The sequence below is a fragment of the Salmo salar genome, unplaced genomic scaffold (assembly GCF_905237065.1).
Source record: "Salmo salar unplaced genomic scaffold, Ssal_v3.1, whole genome shotgun sequence".
Lineage (NCBI taxonomy): Eukaryota > Metazoa > Chordata > Actinopteri > Salmoniformes > Salmonidae > Salmo > Salmo salar.
Window position 1 is genome coordinate 118974 of NW_025548866.1, and position 24461 is coordinate 143434.

Genomic DNA, 24461 nt, shown 5'->3' on the forward strand with positions numbered 1-24461 from the left:
ATGGTGATATTGATGGAGGAACAGATGAATGAGGCTGATGGTGATGACTACAACAACGATGGTGATATTGATGGAGGAATAGATGAATGAGGCTGATGGTGTGTTGTTTTTAACATGTCCATTGCTTTTTAGTTGATGTCATTGTATTCCTGAACCTTTGTTTATAATGGTATGTTTTATTGCTCTTTTGGGGTTGAAAGAAGCACATTTCTGTTTAATTGTTAGATGTGATACAGGCCATTGTTGCATGTCATTTACTATTTATGTCATGGTGAGGAGAACCTGACTTGAGCCTGATATACCCCAAGAGTCTAATGGAATAGACAGGTTTGCTTCCTCTAAAGTATTGTCTTTTTATTGACCTGTTAGTTGTGGAGTTTGTAAATATATTTTATTTAACCTTTATTTAACTAGGCAAGTCAATTTAGATTATTTTGCAAATATTGTATTAATATTAGATAATAAATGTGTTTTGTGTAAATATTGTCATTTGAATATCTAGATCACCATCATCAATGTAGATTATTGTGTAAATATTGTCATGTGAATATCTAGATCACCATCATCAATGTAGATTATTGTGTAAATATTGTCATGTGAAAATCTAGATCACCATTGTCATCTTTAAATAAATGAATAACTTCTGCAGCTGATTCTGCCTGGCACCCGCAAAATTTAACCGTCCAATAATGGAATTAGTAACTAAGGATTGTAGCTTTAAGGTTTCAGTATGTAGCCTACAGAGAAACACATTCAGAGATCAAGCCTTGTCATTTCAGATATATTCACTTTGCAGGAGAGGGGAGACTGGAGGCCATGGTGGGGTCAAAGTAGCACATTTAATAAATAATTATTCTATAACAAAAACATTGTTTCTATTGAACCTGCCATACTAATAAAGGCATTTTAATCAATTATATGAAGAGTGCCTTGGTCCTCCTTTCTATTTGATGACCAACTCACCCCTTTTACCAAAGAGCACCTTCTGTCTACCAACATTTACTATTGTGTACCTTAGTAGCGCTTCCCTTCCTCCTCTTTCTACTAAACCACAAAGGGGTTAGAACTACAATTCCGGCGCCATTTCCGGTTGCCGTCGCTGGACGCGATGCAACGTGAAACAGGGAGTTGTAGTTCTTCACAGAAAGCCCAGGTGTATTTAAACCATTACAGTTTTACATTTACATTTTAGTCATTTAGCAGACGCTCTTATCCAGAGCGACTTACAGTAGTGAATGCATACATTTCATACATTTTTATTTTCCCGTACTGGGAAAAAAATGACACACAGTTCCTCAGCATTGGAACATTTTGGAATCACAGTCATGAAACCCCCCCTTAAACATATGACACAATGTTCTCACTACAACTGAGGACTCTTACAGTGGTGGACTTTATGTTAATAAATAGGTCTCAAATCAAATCAAAGTTTATTTGTCACGTGCGCCGAAAGCAACAGACCTTAGAGTGAAATGCTTCCTTACAGGCTCTAACCAATAGTGCGAAAAAAAGGTATGTGTGTGTGTGTGTGTGTGTGTGTGTGTGTGTGTGTGTGTGTGTGTGTGTGTGTGTGTGTGTGTGTGTGTGTGTGTGTGTGTGTGTGTGTGTGTGTGTGTGTGTGTGTGTGTGTAAGTAAGTAAAGAAATAAAACAACAATAAAAATACATTTGAAAATAAGAGTAGCAAGGCTATATAAAGACATCGGTTAGTCAGGCTTAAGAGTTGTGAACTACAAATATGGCGTCTTTTTGTAGTTTTCTTCCTAACTCTAACCCTAGCTCAGTTGATCTGCTTTATCAATGGTGCAACATTCAACCCCTCCAAAATGCCTTAATTCATCTGATGCATCCCTCACACAGATCCACTGACATCCGAATCACTATTTCAATTTGTCTACAGACTCAATAGTATTTGCATTTCAAAATGCAGTATTCTCATTCATTTTGATAATTCTTTCTCATTAAGGGACATTCACTCAGAGGATTTGTTCAGATCAATGTGCTGCTCTAACATTTTAACACTGAGCCATGTGACTATACAGTAGCCTACATCTATAGTCTACTGTAAAATCATATGCTGCTTTAGGCTAAATACTAAAGTTTTCTGTGTGTTTCAAAAGGACAAATGGAAAGAGGTCCTACTGTATTCTAGATGGTGGTGTAGAGTATCTACAATGTGACCTCCCTAAATAATGGTGGTGTAGAGTATCTACAATGTGACCTCCCTAAATAATGGTGGTGTAGAGTATCTACAATGTGACCTCCCTAAATAATGGTGGTGTAGAGTATCTACAATGTGACCTCCCTAAATAATGGTGGTGTAGAGTATCTACAATGTGACCCCCCTAAATAATGGTGGTGTAGTGTATCTACAATGTGACCTCCCTAAATAATGGTGGTGTAGAGTATCTACAATGTGACCCTCCCTAAATAATGGTGGTGTAGAGTATCTACAATGTGACCCCCCCTAAATAATGGTGGTGTAGTGTATCTACAATGTGACCTCCCTAAATAATGGTGGTGTAGAGTATCTACAATGTGACCCTCCCTAAATAATGGTGGTGTAGAGTATCTACAATGTGACCCCCCTAAATAATGGTGGTGTAGTGTATCTACAATGTGACCTCCCTAAATAATGGTGGTGTAGAGTATCTACAATGTGACCTCCCTAAATAATGGTGGTGTAGAGTATCTACAATGTGACCCCCCCTAAATAATGGTGGTGTAGTGTATCTACAATGTGACCTCCCTAAATAATGGTGGTGTAGAGTATCTACAATGTGACCCTCCCTAAATAATGGTGGTGTAGAGTATCTACAATGTGACCTCCCTAAATAATGGTGGTGTAGTGTATCTACAATATGACCTCCCTAAATAATGGTGGTGTAGTGAATGTACAATGTGACCTCCCTAAATAATGGTGGTGTAGTGTATCTACAATGTGACCTCCCTAAATAATGGTGGTGTAGGGAATCTACAATGTGACCTCCCTAAATAATGGTGGTGTAGTGAATCTACAATGTGACCTCCCTAAATAATGGTGGTGTAGTGTATCTACAATGTGACCTCCCTAAATAATGGTGGTGTAGTGTATCTACAATATGACCTCCCTAAATAATGGTGGTGTAGTGAATCTACAATGTGACCTCCCTAAATAATGGTGGTGTAGTGTATCTACAATGTGATCTCCCTAAATAATGGTGGTGTAGAGTATCTACAATGTGACCTCCCTACATAATGGTGGTGTAGTGTATCTACAATGTGACCTCCCTAAATAATGGTGGTGTAGAGTATCTACAATGTGACCTCCCTAAATAATGGTGGTGTAGAGTATCTACAATGTTACCCTCCCTAAATAATGGTGGTGTAGTGTATCTACAATGTGACCTCCCTAAATAATGGTGGTGTAGTGTATCTACAATATGACCTCCCTAAATAATGGTGGTGTAGTGAATGTACAATGTGACCTCCCTAAATAATGGTGGTGTAGTGTATCTACAATGTGACCTCCCTAAATAATGGTGGTGTAGGGAATCTACAATGTGACCTCCCTAAATAATGGTGGTGTAGAGTATCTACAATGTGACCTCCCTAAATAATGGTGGTGTAGTGAATCTACAATGTGACCTCCCTAAATAATGGTGGTGTAGTGTATCTACAATGTGACCTCCCTAAATAATGGTGGTGTAGTGTATCTACAATATGACCTCCCTAAATAATGGTGGTGTAGTGAATCTACAATGTGACCTCCCTAAATAATGGTGGTGTAGTGTATCTACAATGTGATCTCCCTAAATAATGGTGGTGTAGAGTATCTACAATGTGACCTCCCTACATAATGGTGGTGTAGTGTATCTACAATGTGACCTCCCTAAATAATGGTGGTGTAGAGTATCTACAATGTGACCTCCCTAAATAATGGTGGTGTAGAGTATCTACAATGTTACCCTCCCTAAATAATGGTGGTGTAGTGTATCTACAATGTGACCTCCCTAAATAATGGTGGTGTAGAGTATCTACAATGTGACCTCCCTAAATAATGGTGGTGTAGTATATCTACAATGTGACCTCCCTAAATAATGGTGGTGTAGTATATCTACAATGTGACCTCCCTAAATAATGGTGGTGTAGTGTATCTACAATGTGACCTCCCTAAATAATGGTGGTGTAGTGTATCTACAATGTGACCTCCCTAAATAATGGTGGTGTAGTATATCTACAATGTGACCTCCCTAAATAATGGTGGTGTAGTGTATCTACAATGTGACCTCCCTAAATAATGGTGGTGTAGTGTATCTACAATGTGACCTCCCTAAATAATGGTGGTGTAGTGTATCTACAATGTGACCTCCCCTAAATAATGCACAAGTTACATTTTAACTTCATTCAAGAGGAGAGAATGTAGGAGACTAATAAAGCAGGTAGAGGACCATTTTATGGGGCTGAAACCTAAAGCGGCAACTGCAGCGCAATCAATAGGAGGTGAACAGCACCTGGTGCTGATAATATAGCAGCACAATCAATAGGAGGTGAACAGCACCTGGTGCTGATAATATAGCAGCACAATCAATAGGAGGTGAACAGCACCTGGTGCTGAAAATATAGCAGCACAATCAATAGGAGGTGAACAGCACCTGGTGCTGAAAATATAGCAGCACAATCAATAGGAGGTGAACAGCACCTGGTGCTGAAAATATAGCAGCACAATCAATAGGAGGTGAACAGCACCTGGTGCTGAAAATATAGCAGCACAATCAATAGGAGGTGAACAGCACCTGGTGCTGATAATATAGCAGCACAATCAATAGGAGGTGAACAGCACCTGGTGCTGATAATATAGCAGCACAATCAATAGGAGGTGAACAGCACCTGGTGCTGATAATATAGCAGCACAATCAATAGGAGGTGAACAGCACCTGGTGCTGAAAATATAGCAGCACAATCAATAGGAGGTGAACAGCACCTGGTGCTGAAAATATAGCAGCACAATCAATAGGAGGTGAACAGCACCTGGTGCTGAAAATATAGCAGCACAATCAATAGGAGGTGAACAGCACCTGGTGCTGAAAATATAGCAGCACAATCAATAGGAGGTGAACAGCACCTGGTGCTGATAATATAGCAGCACAATCAATAGGAGGTGAACAGCACCTGGTGCTGATAATATAGCTAACTTGTGATGCAAGTGTTGCACAGCAACAGATGGAGAAAACCTACACCAGTCGAGTAATTAATTTCAACAATAATCTTCATTTTAATTTGACTTTAAAAACAACAAGAGAGCTTAATTGGAGTCTATTTCTTCAGAGTGAAGGCCCATATAAAATAACTTAACTGGCTGAGCTAGGCTGTGTGGGGGTGAAGGCCCATATAAATAACTTAACTGTCTGAGCTAGGCTGTGTGGGGGCGCAGGCCCATATAAATAACTTAACTGTCTGAGCTAGGCTATGTGGTGCCGAAGGCCCATATAAATAACTTAACTGTCTGAGCTAGGCTGTGTGGGGGCGCAGGCCCATATAAATAACTTAACTGTCTGAGCTAGGCTATGTGGTGCCGAAGGCCCATATAAATAACTTAACTGTCTGAGCTAGGCTATGTGGTGCCGAAGGCCCATATAAATAACTTAACTGGCTGAGCTAGGCTGTGTGGCTTAACAGCATCTTTCACAAGACAACAACATGGCCTAATAAAAGAGGGATTTGTATTTATTTATTAGGCCAACTTACAACTGCAACATGGCCAAAAAGGCAGCATCCTACATAAAACAATAATTTAAGAAAAAAAGGTGATGTCTGTGTCTGAGTGTCTGTAGCCCTGTATCAGGAGTCTGGGATAACCTGAGTGTCTGTAGCCCTGTATCAGGAGTCTGGGATAACCTGAGTGTCTGTAGCCCTGTACCAGGAGTCTGGGATAACCTGAGTGTCTGTAGCCCTGTGTCAGGAGTCTGGGGATAACCTGAGTGTCTGTAGCCCTGTATCAGGAGTCTGGGATAACCTGCTCCTGTAACGACAAAACAAACAGAAAATACTGTCAGCATGAGACCTAAAATAGCCATTGATAAGCACTAATAATCACAATAATAATAATAGCAATAATAACAATTATAATAATAATAATAATAATAATTACTATAATGTTAGTAGCCTATATGACTATTTATTAAATACTAAGTGATTTACTTAATGGGAAAAGTTGCATTTCCCCTCGGACACGATCTTGTGGATGTCAGGTGAGAGGGATGTGATGTTGATGAGCAGGCAGTCCTCGGTTGCCTTATGTGAAAGCCGGTTCCTGTCGTGAGTCGATTGCATTCATAGAGGAAAAGGAGGACTCACAGGTGTAAGTTGATCCAAACATTGTTAGCACATAAAAGGAATTCCTCCATTTCCAAAATACGAAGGTGGTCAGCTGCTGCCCTCATTGGGTATAGCGAGCACCATCCCCCTCTCTCTCCCTCCATCTCCCTCTCTCTCCCTCCATCCCCCTCTCTCTCCCTCCATCCCCCTCTCTCTCCCTCCATTCCCCTCTCTCTCCCTCCATCCCCCTCTCTCTCACCCAGGTTCTGTTATCTCAGGTCATAAATTCCTGGAGGAGACTCTCTCCCTCGTGCAGTATAGAGAGAGGGTTTCACACTCTGATGGATGAGACAATGCAAGCCATTCATTTGTGGGGCGATTTCCTTCAACCTGCTGACCAGGCCCCTGTGTCTGTCCACCATAGCAGGAGCCCTGACGGTGACCACAAAGTTGACTTTTTCCAGTGACAGGCCATGCTACGTAAACAATTGTTCCAGCTTTGTGAATAGGATGTCCCCGGTGGTGTGTCCTTCCAGGGGAACGTCCCCGGTGGTGTGTCCTTCCAGGGGAATGTCCCCGGTGGTGTGTCCTTCCAGGGGAATCAGTGCCAGTAGCTCTTCTTTAAAGTAATTTCCATGAAAATAACGGACATAAACACACAACTGTGCTACATCGGTGTTGTCAGTACTCTCATCAATAGCCAGGGGAAAATGCTCAGCCTGACTGAGCCCCTCCAGAACAATCCTATGCACATCATCCGCCAGAGCACAGACACGCCGTCCAGGCTGTTGTCACAGACAGGGGCACCTGTTTGACAGACGCAATTATGCTGTCCATAGACTTGTCTGTAGCCAATTCCTCCAAAACTGTCACCATGCAGTTTTTAAACAGCTCTGCGTCTGTGAAGGGCATGTTGTGTTTGGTTAGAACCCAGGATGCTTTTAGGAAAGCACTTGTGACCTTCTGTTGTTGGGTCAGGCCACGAAGGAGGATTCTACTGCCGTGTTTGTAGGTTGTAGTTAATGCTTCAGTGTTTCTGCGTCGGGCCTCTGTCTGGGGCGGGAAGGCCCCTTTGAAAGTACTACGCTTAGATTCATAATGCCATCTGAGATTGAATTATTTGCAAACAATGACATTTTCATTGCAAACAAGACACTCTGGCTTGGCATTGGAGAAAGATGGTAAGATGAATGGATATCTCTCTGTCCGTTCTTCCCTGAAACTTTGATTTTCATTATCCACCTTTTGTTACTTTTTGAGAACGACATGTTCTCTTGCTATCAAGCCAATTGTTCTGAATGAATGTTGATATTAATAAAGTAGTGTAGACTACAATAGGCTACGTAGACCTGTTTTTCCCCACCAATCAACGCACAGAGAAATAAACAAAAAGTTATAATTGAATAGAGATATTGGTGATTTTATGAACTTAATCAGATCTAAATTATTTTATTGTCCCTCAATGTACTATGTACTAATCAAATGTGTTAAACATGTTGTTAAATTTGTAGTGTAGGCCTATTAATTGTGCTAATATTATACGCTAATTATGTTCTGGCCCGCCCACTTTAACTCAGAAAAACATTCTCCCGATGTCACGTCCTGACCAGAGAAAGCTGTTATTTTCTATGGTAGAGTAGGTCAGGGCGTGACAGGGGGGTTTCTAGTTTAGTTTTTCTATGTTGTTTTCTAGTTTTGTATTTCTATGTTGGGTTTTGTTTGGGATGATCTCCAATTAGAGGCAGCTGGTCATCGTTGTCTCTAATTGGAGATCATACTTAAGTAGGTGTTTTTCCCACCTGGGTTTGTGGGAGATTGTTTTTGAGTAGTGTATGTTTCACCTCTGCATCACGGTTTGTTGTTTTTTTGTTCTTTAGGTTATGTGTATGTATTGCATAGTTTCACAGTTCAATAAAATATGTGAAACGATAATCACGCTGCACTTTGGTCCGCTCCTCTCTATGACAACCGTGACACCCGAAGCCAAATCTAGTTGACAAACCCTGTTTTATAGTATGTCATGGCCTTTACTGGCCAACTGCTGTTATGTTTATGATATACTATGGTGTTGTGTCACTAGACTTTGACCAGATATTATTGCATCCAAAGATCGACTGTACCTAGAACATAGATACAGAGACACTTGTTATCAGGAAGGTGCTCTCTCAGAACAACGGAAAATATCTCAATGACTTGACATGTTCTGGTTGTGAATTCAGGCTACAGGGTAAGAATCTTCCCAGGGATTATTGTAAAGTGTGTAGAGAAATTAAATGTATGGTGTTATTTTAGTATAGTGACTGACAGTAAAACACTCAGATCTAAAAGTCCATTTCACCTGGGACAGTTATGTGACAGTTCAATCATACAAAATGGCGCTAACTGGGCGTAGGCAAGTCAAATTCAATAACATATTGTTCATATATTCGTTTATTGTGGTTATTTTATAATTTGTATATTTTTATGTATAAGTTGTAAATCGTCTTTCAAAATATCGTAAAATTTGTTTTCTAAACTATAATGAGCTCCTCTTTCCTGTGTAATTTGGTTTGAAACCACTGAACATACTTTTCTTAACATTGTTATTATGAACTGAATTCAGTAACAGCATAATAATATCATACCTGTTGAACAAAGCAACACACTAGAATGAGAGGAATTATTAAAAGAGAAAGTGACACATTATTATTATTATTATTATTAATATTGTTGTTGTTAAATTGTTTTATTATTATTAGTTCCACTACATGGAGAAAGGGTGAAAAATATTAAATCACCTGACTGTTTGGATGTGTCTTTCTATGTCTGTTAGTAAATGTTTTATTTCTAAGAGATAATGAATAAAAGAGAACAATTGACCTTCAATAATTAGTTGGCCCTGTGTTAACCACAACCAACATGCTGGATCTCTGTTTAGGGGTCACTGTGTTAACCACAACCAACATGCTGGATCTCTGTTTAGTTGTCACTGTGTTAACCACAACCAACATGCTGGATCTCTGTTTAGTTGTCACTGTGTTGACCACAACCAACATGCTGGATCTCTGTTTAGTTGTTACTGTGTTAACCACAACCAACATGCTGGATCTCTGTTTAGTTGTCACTGTGTTAACCACAACCAACATGCTGGATCTCTGTTTAGTTGTCACTGTGTTAACCACAACCAACATGCTGGATCTCTGTTTACAGGGGTCAGTGCTCTAAAATGAGTCTCTCTGTGGAGAGAGAGGAGGGGGGCCCTGCCTCTAAAATTAGTCTCTCTGGGGAGAGAGAGGAGGGGGGCCCTGCCTCTAAAATTAGTCTCTCTGGGGAGAGAGAGGAGGGGGGCCCTGCCTCTAAAATTAGTCTCTCTGGGGAACATGACAACAAAGCTAAGAGGTAAGATGACTATGTTGTTTAAGGACTGTTTCTAAAACATTATTTCCACCATTTTTTCACATTTGTTATTTTTCATGGGATATGATTGCTTACGGGAACCGTCATGTGTCTGTAAAATATTGTTGTTGTAAGATTTTAATTCATAGATTTTTGTGTATTAATTTTTGTTTTGCAAAACGCTATATAGCTGGAATGAAATGTTTGTATCCTGTATATTTCACTGTGATATGTGGTTGTCTCACCAGCCACACACACACACACACACACACACACACACACACACACACACACACACACACACACACACACATCTTTACCAGTATACACACTCATCTCTATAGAATTTTAGCATGACACAATCATTTAGCCTACTCTTAATTATTGCCTAATATGTTGGCAGGCATAACTTTATTGTTCTTACTAATTCTGATCGGTGTTACAAGCTGAATTTGGACAATATATCCGTTATATCAACCCAGTCTTCACTCCTGTTTAAACCAAAAAGGGTTCTAACTTTCTTAATATACGGAACCACTAAAGTTCTATATAGAACCCTTTATAGGAGGTTAGCCTGTCTGAGTATACAGTATATATAGAATATATATATATAACCCTTTATAGGAGGTTAGGAAGTGTCTGAGTATACAGTATATATAGAATATATATATAACCCTTTATAGGAGGTTAGCCTGTCTGAGTATACAGTATATATAGAACCCTTTATAGGAGGTTAGCCTGTCTGAGTATACAGTATATATAGAATATATATAGAACCCTTTACAGGAGGTTAGCCTGTCTGAGTATACAGTATATATAGAATATATATAGAACCCTTTATAGGAGGTTAGCCTGTCTGAGTATACAGTATATATAATATATATATAGAACCCTTTATAGGAGGTTAGGAAGTGTCTGGGTATACAGTATATATAATATATGTAGAACCCTTTATAGGAGGTTAGGAAGTGTCTGGGTATACAGTATATATAATATATATATAGAACCCTTTATAAGGCTCTTTGATCAGAACTCTAGAGGTTCTTCTTCGCTGAATTGATCTTCATTATATCCAAACACACTGGTGGTCAGGGAGGCTTCTCTTTGTTTGAACGATGGCCCACGTCAACTCTGGCTGACTTTTTTACAATATGATATATTACAACACTTTACAATACAATACATTATAATACAATACATTATAATTAAATACATTATAATACAATACATTATAATTAAATACATTATAATACAATACATTATAATACAATACATTATAATACAATACAATACATTACAATACAATACAATACATTACAATACAATACAATACATTACAATACAATACAATACAATACATTACAATACAATACAATACATTACTATACAATACAATACAATATAATACATTACAATACAATACATTACAATATAATACAATATAATACAATACATTACAATATAATACAATATAATACAACACAATACAATACAATACAATACATTACAATACAATACAATACATTACAATACTATACAATACAATACATTACAATACAATACATTACAATACAATACAATACAATACAATACATAACAATACAATACAATACAATAAATTACATTACATTACATTACAATACAATACAATACAATACAATACAATACAATACAATACATTACTATACAATACAATACAATACAATACATTACAATACAATACAAAACAAAACAATACATTACTATACAATACAATACATTATAAAACAATACATTATAATACATTACATTGTAATACAATACATTATAATACAATAAATAAATCACTTAGGAAGACAGACAACAACTGACTTTTTTTCAATACTATACATTACTATACAATACTATACAATACTATACATTACTATACAATACTATACAATACTATACATTACTATACAATACTATACAATACTATACATTACTACACAATACTATACATTACTACACAATACTATACATTACTATACAACACTATACATTACTACACAATACTATACAATACTGTACATTACTATACAATACTACACAATACTATACAATACTATACATTACTATACAATACTATACAATACTATACAATACTATACATTACTATACATTACTATACAATACTATACATTACTATACAATACATTACAATATATTACAATACATTGCAATACCCCCCCATATACCTATAAGAGTAAATTGTCTTCATTGTCAGCACTTCTAAAATCAATCTCAAAATATTGTTTTAAAAAATGAATAATTCAGTTTTTCATAATAATAATAAAAAATGAATATTACTAATGTAACCCACTGTAAAGACTGGGTTTAGTTTATTGTGTGGCACTGCTCATGTCCGCGTTCTGGAACTGTCCCCGTCCCCGTACAGAACTGTCCGCGTCCGGTGCGGCGCCAAGCATATTGTCACGGTTACGCGCAGAGTGGCTGAGGTGATCTTGGAGAATAACGATGGAGTTCGCTACAGTGTTGAGACGTCGAAGTTTATTGTTGAATTTGCTTTTTGCTTTACGGTCAGGGACAGTATGAGTGTCGCCAGATCCTTTTCACTCTCTGTCCTTGTTTCATTTTGTGGTTCACCGGATTCATCATCATCCTCGAGACGAAGTACAGAACAACCTGCTACCTAGCCAAGCTAGTCGGTACAGCTAGGTAAGCTAGCTAGCTACTCTACCAGCAGCATCCTAGTTATCCTGGCTAGTCGATAAAGCTCGGTAAGCAAGCTAGCTACTCTACCAGCAGCATCCTTGTTATCCTAGCTAGTCGGTACAGCTAGGTAAGCTAGCTAGCTACTCTACCAGCAGCATCCTAGTTATCCTAGCTAGTCGGTACAGCTAGGTAAGCTAGCTAGCTACTCTACCAGCAGCATCCTAGTTATCCTAGCTAGTCGGTACAGCTAGGTAAGCTAGCTAGCTACTCTACCAGCAGCATCCTAGTTACCCTAGCTAGTCGGTACAGCTAGGTAAGCTAGCTAGCTACTCTACCAGCAGTATCCTAGTTATCCTAGCTAGTCGGTACAGCTAGGTAAGCTAGCTAGCTACTCTACCAGCAGCATCCTAGTTATCCTAGCTAGTCGATACAGCTCGGTAAGCTAGCTAGCTTCTCTACCAGCAGCATCCTAGTTATCCTAGCTAGTCGATACAGCTCGGTAAGCTAGCAAGCTACTCTACCAGCAGCTTCCTAGTTATCCTAGCTAGTCAATACAGCTCGGTAAGCTAGCTAGCTACTCTACAAGCAGCATCCTAGTTATCCTAGCTAGTCGATACAGCTAGGTAAGCTAGCTAGCTACTCTACCAGCAGCATCCTAGTTATCCTAGCTATCCTAGCTAGTCGGTACAGCTACGTAAGCTAGCTAGCTACTCTACCAGCAGCATCCTAGTTATCCTAGCTAGTCGGTACAGCTAGGTAAGGTAGCTAGCTACTCTACCAGCAGCATCCTAGTTATCCTAGCTAGTCGGTACAGCGAGGTAAGCTAGCTAGCTACTCTACCAGCAGCATCCTAGTTAACCTAGCTAGTCTGTACAGCTAGGTAAGCTAGCTAGCTACTCTACCAGCAGCATCCTAGTTATCCTAGCTAGTCGGTACAGCTAGCTAGCTACTCTACCAGCAGCATCTTAGTTATCCTAGCTAGTCGGTACAGCTCGGTAAGCTAGCTAGCTACTCTACCAGCAGCATCCTAGTTATCCTAGCTAGTCGGTACAGCTCGGTAAGCTAGCTAGCTACTCTACCAGCAGCATCCTAGTTATCCTAGCTAGTTGGTACAGCTAGGTAAGCTAGCTAGCTACTCTACCAGCAGCATCCTAGTTATCCTAGCTAGTCGGTACAGCTAGGTAAGCTAGCTAGCTACTCTACCAGCAGCATCCTAGTTATCCTAGCTAGTCGGTACAGCTAGGTAAGCTAGCTAGCTACTCTACCAGCAGCATCCTAGTTATCCTAGCTAGTCGGTACAGCTAGGTAAGCTAGCTAGCTACTCTACCATCAGCATCCTAGTTATCCTAGCTAGTCGGTACAGCTAGGTAAGCTAGCTAGCTACTCTACCAGCAGTATTTTAGTTATCCTAGCTAGTCGGTACAGCTAGGTAAGCTAGCTAGCTACTCTACCAGCAGCATCTTAGTTATCCTAGCTAACACTACATCATCACCGGCTGCCTGTACTTCTTGTGGACCGATGGAGCTCCCCGGTTGTTTCTTCCACCTGTTAAATCCCGTGGAGGGCTTCTCCCTCTCTCGTTGATGGATGCTGTAATGCGTTGCGTGCTGGTGGCAGGGAAGTCAGGCGCAGGAGAATGAACTTGGTAAAAATGGAGCTGTTTAATAAACATCAAAACCTCGGAAAACCAAAGTATACAAAATAACAAATAGAGGGTGCAAAACCCGTCGCACACCAGAATAACAATAAACACCTACATACAACAAACAATCTCCGACAAGGACATGAGGGGAAACAGAGGGTTAAATACACAACATGTAATTGATGGGATTGGAACCAGGTGTGTAGGAAGACAAGACAAAACCAATGGAAAATGAAAAGTGGATCAGTGATGGCTAGAAGGTCGGTAGTGTCGATCGCCGAACAAGGAGAGGGACCGACTTCGGCAGAAGTTACCTCTGTCCGATTCTCCTCTCTTCACTAGATGGACTGTAACTTTAGTGTTTAACCCCTCTGTGTCCAAGGACCGAACTTTTGAATATTATTTTCGGGCGCCTCAAGTAGGCTGGACACATGACATTTTTAACAATGTTTTTTTTTTCTGATGAAAACTAGTTCATTGCATCCTCCATGGAGCTCAGTTTCATAATATTACGTTATGTTATGAAGTAATCGCTAAAAAACAGACCTTATTTTAGGTCATTTTTCACCCTGCCAGCTCCTACTAGTTCAATTGAGCACCGTGACGCCAACTCACCTTCTGAACATTCTATTCCCAGCTCATTGTTCTGCGTTAAAATGGCAGCTTCTCTATTGTTATCAATGAGACCTGTCGGCAATAACCGTGAACGCCGACCTCGGGTAAATTACTATTAACCTTGTAGGCTGACCTCAATTATTATTATTATTATTATTATTATTATCAGGTAACTTATTATTATTAACAGGGTTCTGGCTACTTTATGAGTGCTATCCCTGTTCGCTTGGGTACATATTGTGGTGGCCCACAGTCCTAAACGTTAACCATTTTCTGGTCATGGTTAACCATATTTGTTTTCAGAAAAAGGTATACCACCTAAACAAAACGCATGTCCCTGTCCTCTTTGTCAGATGTGGCCGATTTAAACATCCAGAATACATTTTTTAATTAAGAAATAACACTTTTTTTGATGACTTGTTGTTTCTAAATGGCTGCTGGGTAATTTGATATGCATTGTACTAAATAGCAATTTGATTATTTTGTTATTCAAAACCTGTCTAAGCATTTTGCTGTTTTTGTTTTCTTATTTTATTATATATATTATTGCAAGGCAGAACACTTGATAAACAAGCCACATTCGTTTTATTTTTTCAATGTGGTTTGAACTGGGGCGGCAGGTAGCCTAGTGTTTAGAGTGTTGGACTAGTAACCAAAAGGTTGCAAGATTGAATCCCCGAGCTGATGAGGTAAAAATCTGTCATTCTGCCCCTGAACAAAGCAGCTAACCCACTGTTCCTAGGCTGTCATTGAAAATAAGTATTTGTTCTTAACTAACTTGCCTAGTTATATAAAGGTAAAATATATATTTTTTAAACTGGGTGACCTAGTAACCTCTATGTGAAAGTCCAGCAAATGAGGTTTGAGATCTAAGGAATTAAGAAGAATAATACACTTTATTTCTCAACTGCCTCACCAATGTCTTGTCGTGTCTTTGGCTATGCCGGATTAAGTGATATGACAGGCTAACTTATAAAATGATTTCTCTGTAATTAATATTACCTGACTAAGCTAATCATGTAAATGTAATTAACTAGAAAGTCGGGGCACCACGGAAGAACGTTTATAGAGCCGTTATCTTCCGAATAAACTCTTAAAATACTTAGTAATATTTTACATCGATAGCAGTCAATATTAACCCTTACCTTATTTTCAGTCTCATAATGAAAGTTGTAAATTCTTGGCTATCTTCACGAACCCTGGCTAACAAGTTGAATCAGCAATACAACATTGGGTTTAATTATTTATTTACTAAATACCTAAACTAATCACACAGAATTACAAATACACAGAATACAAATGATGTCATACAGAAAACATTCCTGGTGGACGGAACCTGTATGATGGCTGGTTACACAAAGGAAAGGGGGTTGGGCTTGAATGAAAGAGCAGGAAGATTTAGGAACAGAGAAACAGCAGCTATGCTATCGTAAATACATTATCTTATGCATTCTAAATTACCGCCCATTTGGAAAAGGAAAATGCAATAAATATTTACTCTGAGCTGCGCTTCGGTAGGTTGGTCGTAGATGTTGGCCGGGTTGGCCAACAGATCTTCCTGTCCTCGGAAGAATGTCTCTGGTGGTAAATTGGATACGTGGTGGTATCTTCATCTGTTTGTTAGACTGGATGCGTCGTCCGTCCTTTCCTAGCCCACGTCTACAGCGGCTGCTGCTAACTCAACGGCTAGGAAGTATCACTTTTGTAGTGAATAAGCTCAAAGTTCATACCATTCGCTACCAAAGCTCACGCCGAGGTTGGCTTAGTTCTGTACTTGACGTGTGTCCTTCTAACGTAGAGGCTGCAGACCTCACGTACTGGAACATGAGGCTATCTTTTCGTCAAAGGCTTATATAGTGGAGAGGGGGAAGGATGTGTTTCATCGTTTATAACCCCTGTCTCTTCACAGGGGTGGGCCACTGATCAAGCAGGGCACTTTCCTTATGGAAACCCAATTCTCTCATTTGGAAGCTAAAATTACATTTAATCTCTTAACAAACTATTTCAATATCAAACATTTCAATTGCATAACAATTCCATGTGACTCTGATAACTAGAGGGTGTATACTTTCCCAGGTACAGTCATAATGTCTCAGATGACAACCGAACTGACATCCATACTCATTACATTCCAAAGCATATTTCCAACTGGTTTTATTACCAAAATATGGTTCCTTTCCCCATTTGTTTGATGTTCCCAGACTCTCTATATTTAACAGGACGCAGTCCTTCAGGACAGCAGTCCTTCAGTAGGGTCAGAAAGAGAGGGGAAGGGAGAAAGGTATTTATGGGGGGGTCATAAACCTTACCCACAGGCCAACGTCATGACAGGCTTCTGTGCATAGGGTCTCACCGCATATCTCACATACCCAGGTTTTACATAAGATGGGAGAACCAGTTCACCAAACGACAGTAAAACCTTCCGTCTATCATTCAATTTAATGGACGTGCGTATACCTGGAATGTTTTCCCTAAACCACCCAGCCTCTATGTCCAACGCAACACCAGAGATGACACTTTTAACCGGTGCCCTACTCTGAAAGTCATAGCCTTCCACATTGTACGTCCACATCTTGTTGAGTCACAGAGCTTCTCCTTTTGTGCAGTTGACACACGAAATCAGCATCATACCGCTCCTGGTCACTCGAACCGATTCCACTTTACCCAATTCATCCTTCACCATCTTTGAGACCTCTAACGGGTCACCCAAAAAACATCCTTGCTGATGATTCCCACTCCAACCATAAACTGCTGTTCATTACCAACTTTAGCCCCTTTCACTCCACTGTTCTTCACCATCGTCCACTCAGTCTCACCAACTGTACAGAGTCACTGTTCTTCACCATCATCCACTCAGTCTGCACAACTGTACAGAGTCACTGTTCTTCACCATCGTCCACGCAGTCTCACCAACTGTACAGAGTCACTGTTCTTCACCATCGTCCACGCAGTCTCACCAACTGTACAGAGTCACTGTTCTTCACCATCATCCACTCAGTCTCACCAACTGTACAGAGTCACTGTTCTTCACCATCATCCACTCAGTCTCACCAACTGTACAGAGTCACTGTTCTTCACCATCATCCACTCAGTCTCAACAACTGTACAGAGAGTCACTGTTCTTCACCGTTGTCCACTCAGTCTGCACAACTGTACAGAGTCAATGTTCTTCACCATCATCCACTCAGTCTCAACAACTGTACAGAGTCACTGTTCTTCACCATCGTCCACTCAGTCTGCACAACTGTACTCACACCAAGAGAATCCCACAATGCTTCCTCCATTTCTCCTCCAGTGATCCCCTGGACTCCCTGCTCTTTGCTGTGAAAGATAAGAGTTTGTGTTCTCGAAGTAGCATCTATATTGTTCTCATTCCAGTACAGTTGCTGCTTCACCAACTTTTTGAATAAAAAAATAGTGAAAATGTTGTCCATATCGCCCAGCCCTACCTAGCCTAGCTAGACTAAAGAGCCTCCTGACTAACGTTGGCTAGCATGCATAACTTCTGGTGAATGAAGCTTACTTGTGTTCCCCCGGGCTTTTAAAAGAGATTTTGTGACAATTAGCTTAGGAACTGTGTGTCACAGCATCACAATGTGAAATGCGATTGGTCGACAGTCTCTTGGACGGGCATTACATGTTTTGACATTTTCTGGAAAAGTTTTTCTTTGGAAACTTTTGTTTACTAGCCTGCCTATTGAATTTGGAATGCGCTGTAGTGCTCATCTCTGAAACTCACTTAGATAATTCCTTTGATACAGCAGTAGCAATACAGGAATATAACAACTACAGAAAAGACAGGAATGCCTATGGGGGAGGTGTTGCTGTATACAGTGCATTCGGAAAGTATTCAGACCCCTCTGTCAGGTTGGATGGGGAACGTCACTGCACAGCTATTTTCAGGTTTCTCCAGAGATGTTAGATCAGGTTCCAGTCCGGGCTCTGGCTGGGCCACTCAAGGACATAGAGACTTATCCCGAAGCCACTCCTGCGTTGTCTTTGCTGTGTGCTTAAGGTCATTGTCCTGTTGGACGGTGAACCTTCACCCCAGTCTGAGGTCCTGAGCACTCTGGAGCAGGTCTTTCATCAAGGATCTCTCTGCACTTTGCTCTGTTAATATTTCCCTGGATCCTGACTAGTCTCCCAGTCCCTGCTGCTGAAAAACATCCTCACAGCATGATGCTGCCACCACCATGCTTCACTGTAGGGATGGTGCCAGGTTTCCTCCAGGTGTGATGCTTGGCATTCAGGCCAAAGAGTTCAATCTTTGTTTCATCAAGACAGAGAATCTTGTTTCTCATGGTCTTAGAGTCTTAAGGTGCCTTTTGTCAAACTCCAAGCAGGCTATCATGTGCCTTTTACTGAGGAGTGGCTTCTGTCTGGCCACTACCATAAAGGTCTGATTGGTGGAGTGCTGCAGAGATGGTTGTCCTTCTGGAAGGTTCTCCCATCTCCTCAGAGGAACAAAGCCTCCTTCACTCATGCCGCCAAACATACCCTCCTAAAACTGACAATCCTACTGATCCTCGACTTCGGCGATGTCATTTACAAAATAGCTTCCAACACTACTCAGCAAACTGGATGCAGTCTATCACAGTGCCATCCGTTTTGTCACCAAAGCCCCATATACCACCCACCACTGCGACCTGTATGCTCTCGTCGGCTGACCCTCGCTACATATTCGTCGCGAGACCCATTTGCTCCAGGTCATCTATATGTCTTTGCTAGTAAACCTCCACCTTATCTCAGCTCACTGGTCACCATAGCAACACCCACCCATAGCACGCACTCCAGGAGGTATATCTCACTGGTCGTCCCCAAAGCCAACACATACATTGGCCGCCTTTCCTTCCAGTTCTCTGCTGCCAGTGACTGGAACGAATTGCAAAAATTGCTGAAGCTGGAGACTTATATTTCCCTCACTAACTTTAAACATCAGCTATCTGAGCAGCTTACCGATCACTGCAGCTGTACACAGCCCATCTGTAAATAGCCCATCCAACTACCTACCATATCCCCATATTGTTTTTATTTATATTTTTGCTCTTTTGCACACCAGTATTTCTACTTGAACATCTATCACTCCAGTGTTAAATTGTAATTACTTCACTACTATGGCCTATTTATTGCCTTACCTCCGTACTCCATTTGCACACACTGTATATAGATTTTTCTATTGTGTTATTGACTGCTTTTGTTTATCCCATGTGTTGTTGTGTTTTTGTCGCACTGCCTTGCTTTATCTTGGCCAGGTCGCAGTTGTAAATGAGAACTTGTTCTCAACTAGCCTACCTGGTTAAATAAAGGTGAAATAAAAAAATTAACCAAAGTGCTTCTTCATTCATTACTCTGGTAAAGACAGTTATGCCGTGCTCCATGTTGGATCCAACATCCCTAACAAATTGATGTTTATAATGTGTTATTGTCTGGTTGATTTACAGTAGGGTCTCGTTAGTCTGTTTGGAGACAGAGATACTTTGCTCATAATGTGTAGAGAACTGTTCCTTGATGGATAGGCTATTGTACAACACACAGAGCTATTTTCCTTTATTCAGGACATTTAGAATGACAACAGATTACAGAGTAGCCTAGTGGGATTATTCACAAAATTATCTGGTGATCAGGTTATGAAATGTCATTACAAAGACATTTTAGTTTCCATGTTTCACCTGAAATATTAAATGATTTATAGTCCTAGGTCTATATTGTTAGGGGAAGTTATGGGTCCTACAGTAGGTCTATGTTATTGTTATGGGTCCTACAGTAGGTCTATGTTGTTATTAGGTGAAGTTATGGGTCCTACAGTAGGTCTATGTTATTGTTAGGTGAAGTTATGGGTCCTACAGTAGGACTATGTTGTTGTTAGGTGAAGTTATGGGTCCTACAGTAGGTCTATGTTGTTGTTAGGTGAAGTTATGGGTCCTACAGTAGGTCTATGTTGTTGTTAGGTGAAGTTATGGGTCCTACAGTAGGTCTATGTTATTGTTATGGGTCCTACAGTAGGTCTATGTTGTTGTTATGGGTCCTACAGTAGGTCTATGTTGTTGTTATGGGTCCTACAGTAGGTCTATGTTATTGTTATGGGTCCTAGAGGACACTATGTATGTCATGCAACAACATCCAAAGTGCTTCTTCGTTCATTACATAGGTATGATTGTTGTTAGGTGAAGTTATGGGCCAATTTGGCAAACAGTGTACAAACCCTCATTGTCAGGCTGATGGAAAAGCCAAAGAGCATTTTACTGGTTGAAGTGTTTTCTAAGTACAAAGTGGTTGATTTGCGATGACGACACAAACATTATATTAAGCAGGAAATTCAAACAAGCCTTACAATTATAATCCAAGGTAGTGTGAAATGAACTCATAATCTAATATCTTCCTGGAAATGGAGGTTACTCCCCTGAGTTTTCCCCCATTCACATTCAGAATACATTGTGAAAAACTAAAATCTTTTCTCACCATTTTTGCTCCAGGCAGATATACTACATCCATAATTAGTAGTTTCCTCATTACCAGATATACTACATCCATAACTAGTGGTTTCCTCATTATCAGATATACTACATCCATAACTAGTGGTTTCCTCATTACCAACCAGATATACTACATCCATAACTAGTGGTTTCCTCATTACCAGATATACTACATCCATAACTAGTGGTTTCCTCATTAGCAGCTATACTACATCCATAACTAGTGGTTTCCTCATTACCAGATATACTACATCCATAACTAGTGGTTTCCTCATTACCAGATATAGTACATCCATAACTAGTGGTTTCCTCATTACCAGATATACTACATCCATAACTAGTGGTTTCCTCATTAGCAGATATACTACATCCATAACTAGTGGTTTCCTCATTAGCAGATATACTACATCCATAACTAGTGGTTTCCTCATTACCAGATATACTACATCCATAACTAGTGGTTTCCTCATTACCAGATATACTACGTCCATAACTAGCGGTTTTCTCATTACCAGATATACTACATCCATAACTAGCGGTTTCCTCATTACCAGATATACTACGTCCATAACTAGCGGTTTCCTCATTACCAGATATACTACATCCATAACTAGCGGTTTCCTCATTACCAGATATACTACATCCATAACTAGTGGTTTCCTCATTACCAGATATACTACATCCATAACTAGTGGTTTCCTCATTACCAGATATACTACATCCATAACTAATGGTTTCTTCATTACCAGATATACTACATCCATAACTAGTGGTTTCCTCATTACTAGATATACTACATCCATAACTAGTGGGTTCCTCATTACCAGATATACTACATCCATAACAAGTGGTTTCCTCATTACCAGATATACTACATCCGTAACTAGTGGTTTCCTCATTACCAGATATACTACATCCATAACTAGTGGTTTCCTCATTACCAGATATACTACATCCATAACTAGTGGTTTCCTCATTACCAGATATACTACATCCATAACTAGTGGTTTCCTCATTACCAGATATACTACATCCATAACTAGTGGTTTCCTCATTACCAGATATACTACATCCATAACTAGTGGTTTCCTCATTACCAGATATACTACATCCATAACTAGTGGTTTCCTCATTACCAGATATAGTACATCCATAACTAGTGGTTTCCTCATTACCAGATATACTACATCCATAACTAGCCATTTCCTCATTAGCAGGGATGAGTTTCTGCAACCAAATTGTGTGCTTTGCCCTCGTGCCGCAATTCTAGCAAACACAGAAAGGGGCCTATATTGGAGACCAAAGTCGTCTGGCACATTGCTTAGGGTTTCAACAACTTTAATAATTTCTTTCTAGCCTACAATCATTGGTTTTACTACTAATGTGAAAACAAGACTAAATATGACTATTCTTGCTCTTTTTAAGACAATTGTTAAATCATTTTAACATTGATTACAGACGTCAGTTGTTGTACATCACCTTATACAGTGGATTACGCTGTTTTGGGCCTTTAATCATCTGTCTAACTTTGTTGTTCACACAGGAGAGAGACGTGACTATTGTGGATCCTCTGGGGAGCCTCAACAACCTCATGATGCTGACGAGGCAGAGAAGAGTCTCTCCAGATCAGAACACCTCAATAAACACCAGCAGAGACCCACAGGGAAGAGAACTCACTGCTGCTCTGACTGTGGGAAGAGATTCACCTCATCAGGCATTAAAATTCATCAGAGAATACACACAGGAGAGAAATCTTATAGCTGTGGTCAATGTGGGAAGAGTTTTGTTCAATCTGGAGAACTGACTGTACACCAGAGAACACACACTGGAGAGAAACCTTTTAGCTGTGATCAATGTGGGAAGAGTTTTACTACATCTGATCATCTGACAGTACACCAGAGAATACACACAGGAGAGAAACCTTATAGCTGTGATCAATGTGGGAAGAGTTTCACTACATCAAGCATTCTGACTGTACACCAGAGAAGACACACAGGAGAGAAACCTTATAGCTGTGGTCAATGTGGGAAGAGTTTTGGTCAATCTGGAGAACTGACTTTACACCAGAGAATACACACAGGAGAGAAACCTTTTAGCTGTGATCAATGTGGGAAGAGTTTTACTACATCTGATAATCTGACAGTACACCAGAGAATACACACAGTAGAGAAATCTTATAGCTGTGGTAAATGTTGGAAGAGTTTTGGTCAATCTGGACATCTGACAGTGCACCAGAGAACACACACAGGAGAGAAACCTTATAGCTGTGGTAAATGTGGGAAGAGTTTTGGTCAATCTGGACATCTGACTCAACACAAGAGAACACACACAGGAGAGAAACCTTATAGCTGTGGTCAATGTGACAAGAGATACTCTGATAAAAGATCTCTGATCAAACATCAGAAAATACATGGAGTTGTTTCATGATATCAATGAAATAATGTCACAATGTAGAATGTTTAAACATTGTAGTAGGAGTATTTTAATGATGTCACAATGTAGAATGTTTTAACATTGTAGTAGGAGTATTTTAATGATGTCACAATGTAGAACCCTAAACGTTTGTCCCCTGTTCTATTGATTTCAGCATGATATGGATATTAGCCTCAGGGGGAAAATCCAGGCTCTGAAATGGAAGAGTTACTATTTATGTGATTTAACAAAAAGTGACTAACAAAAAAAGAGCTGTGTTACACTTACCACATTGGTGACCCACTGGAATCAAAATGCAACACTTCAAAATGTAGCTAGCTGTTTTCTACAAATTGTCTTCTAACCACTGATGTACACATTATTCCCAGATTCCGTGTGGTTTTTGAGGTGTTAGTTTTAACAGAATGTGCAACCTCCTCTCTCCCTCCTCTCACACAAATGATTTTAGCATGATACCGATGAGTTATGAAAAATAAGTGTTGTGTTCCTTTGTTCAGCGACCCCTAAATTTAAATTAATCACTCCAAAATGTAGCTGACTGTCTTCTGCAGGTTGTCCTTTAACCAGTGAGGTGAAAGATATTTCCCATTTCCATGTGTTTGTATTTTGTTGTCAAGTTTCAACAGCACGTACAACCTGATTTCCCCCCTAATCAATATCAGTAGTTTATTGCTACTTGTCAAAACAATAGTGTTTTTGGTGCTTGTGTCCATGGCGAGGACAACTTGGTTTCTGATTGTCTCAAGGTGGGCAGTCAAAGAAAATTGTGTTTTGCATTTAGCCAGTGAGTTGCTATGGATCTTATTTTGACTGCATGTTTTTCCGATTTGGAGATGAGTTTTGTTTGGGCTCCAAGTGGACGAGAGTTCTAGAAGCTAGTGAGTTTTAGAAAGACTAGAGTTCTAGAAGCTAGTGAGTTTTAGGACGACAGTC

General features: G+C 39.8%; 1 long non-coding RNA gene across 1 annotated transcript; it reads left to right on the forward strand.

The window, feature by feature from the left end:
* Positions 1 to 8416: 8416 nt before the first annotated feature.
* LOC123733392 (uncharacterized) lies at positions 8417 to 22754 on the forward strand. The gene is made up of 3 exons (XR_006763758.1): positions 8417 to 8523; positions 9486 to 9674; positions 22639 to 22754. It is a non-coding gene; the product is annotated as an uncharacterized lncRNA (long non-coding RNA).
* The last annotated feature ends 1707 nt before the right edge of the window (positions 22755 to 24461 follow it).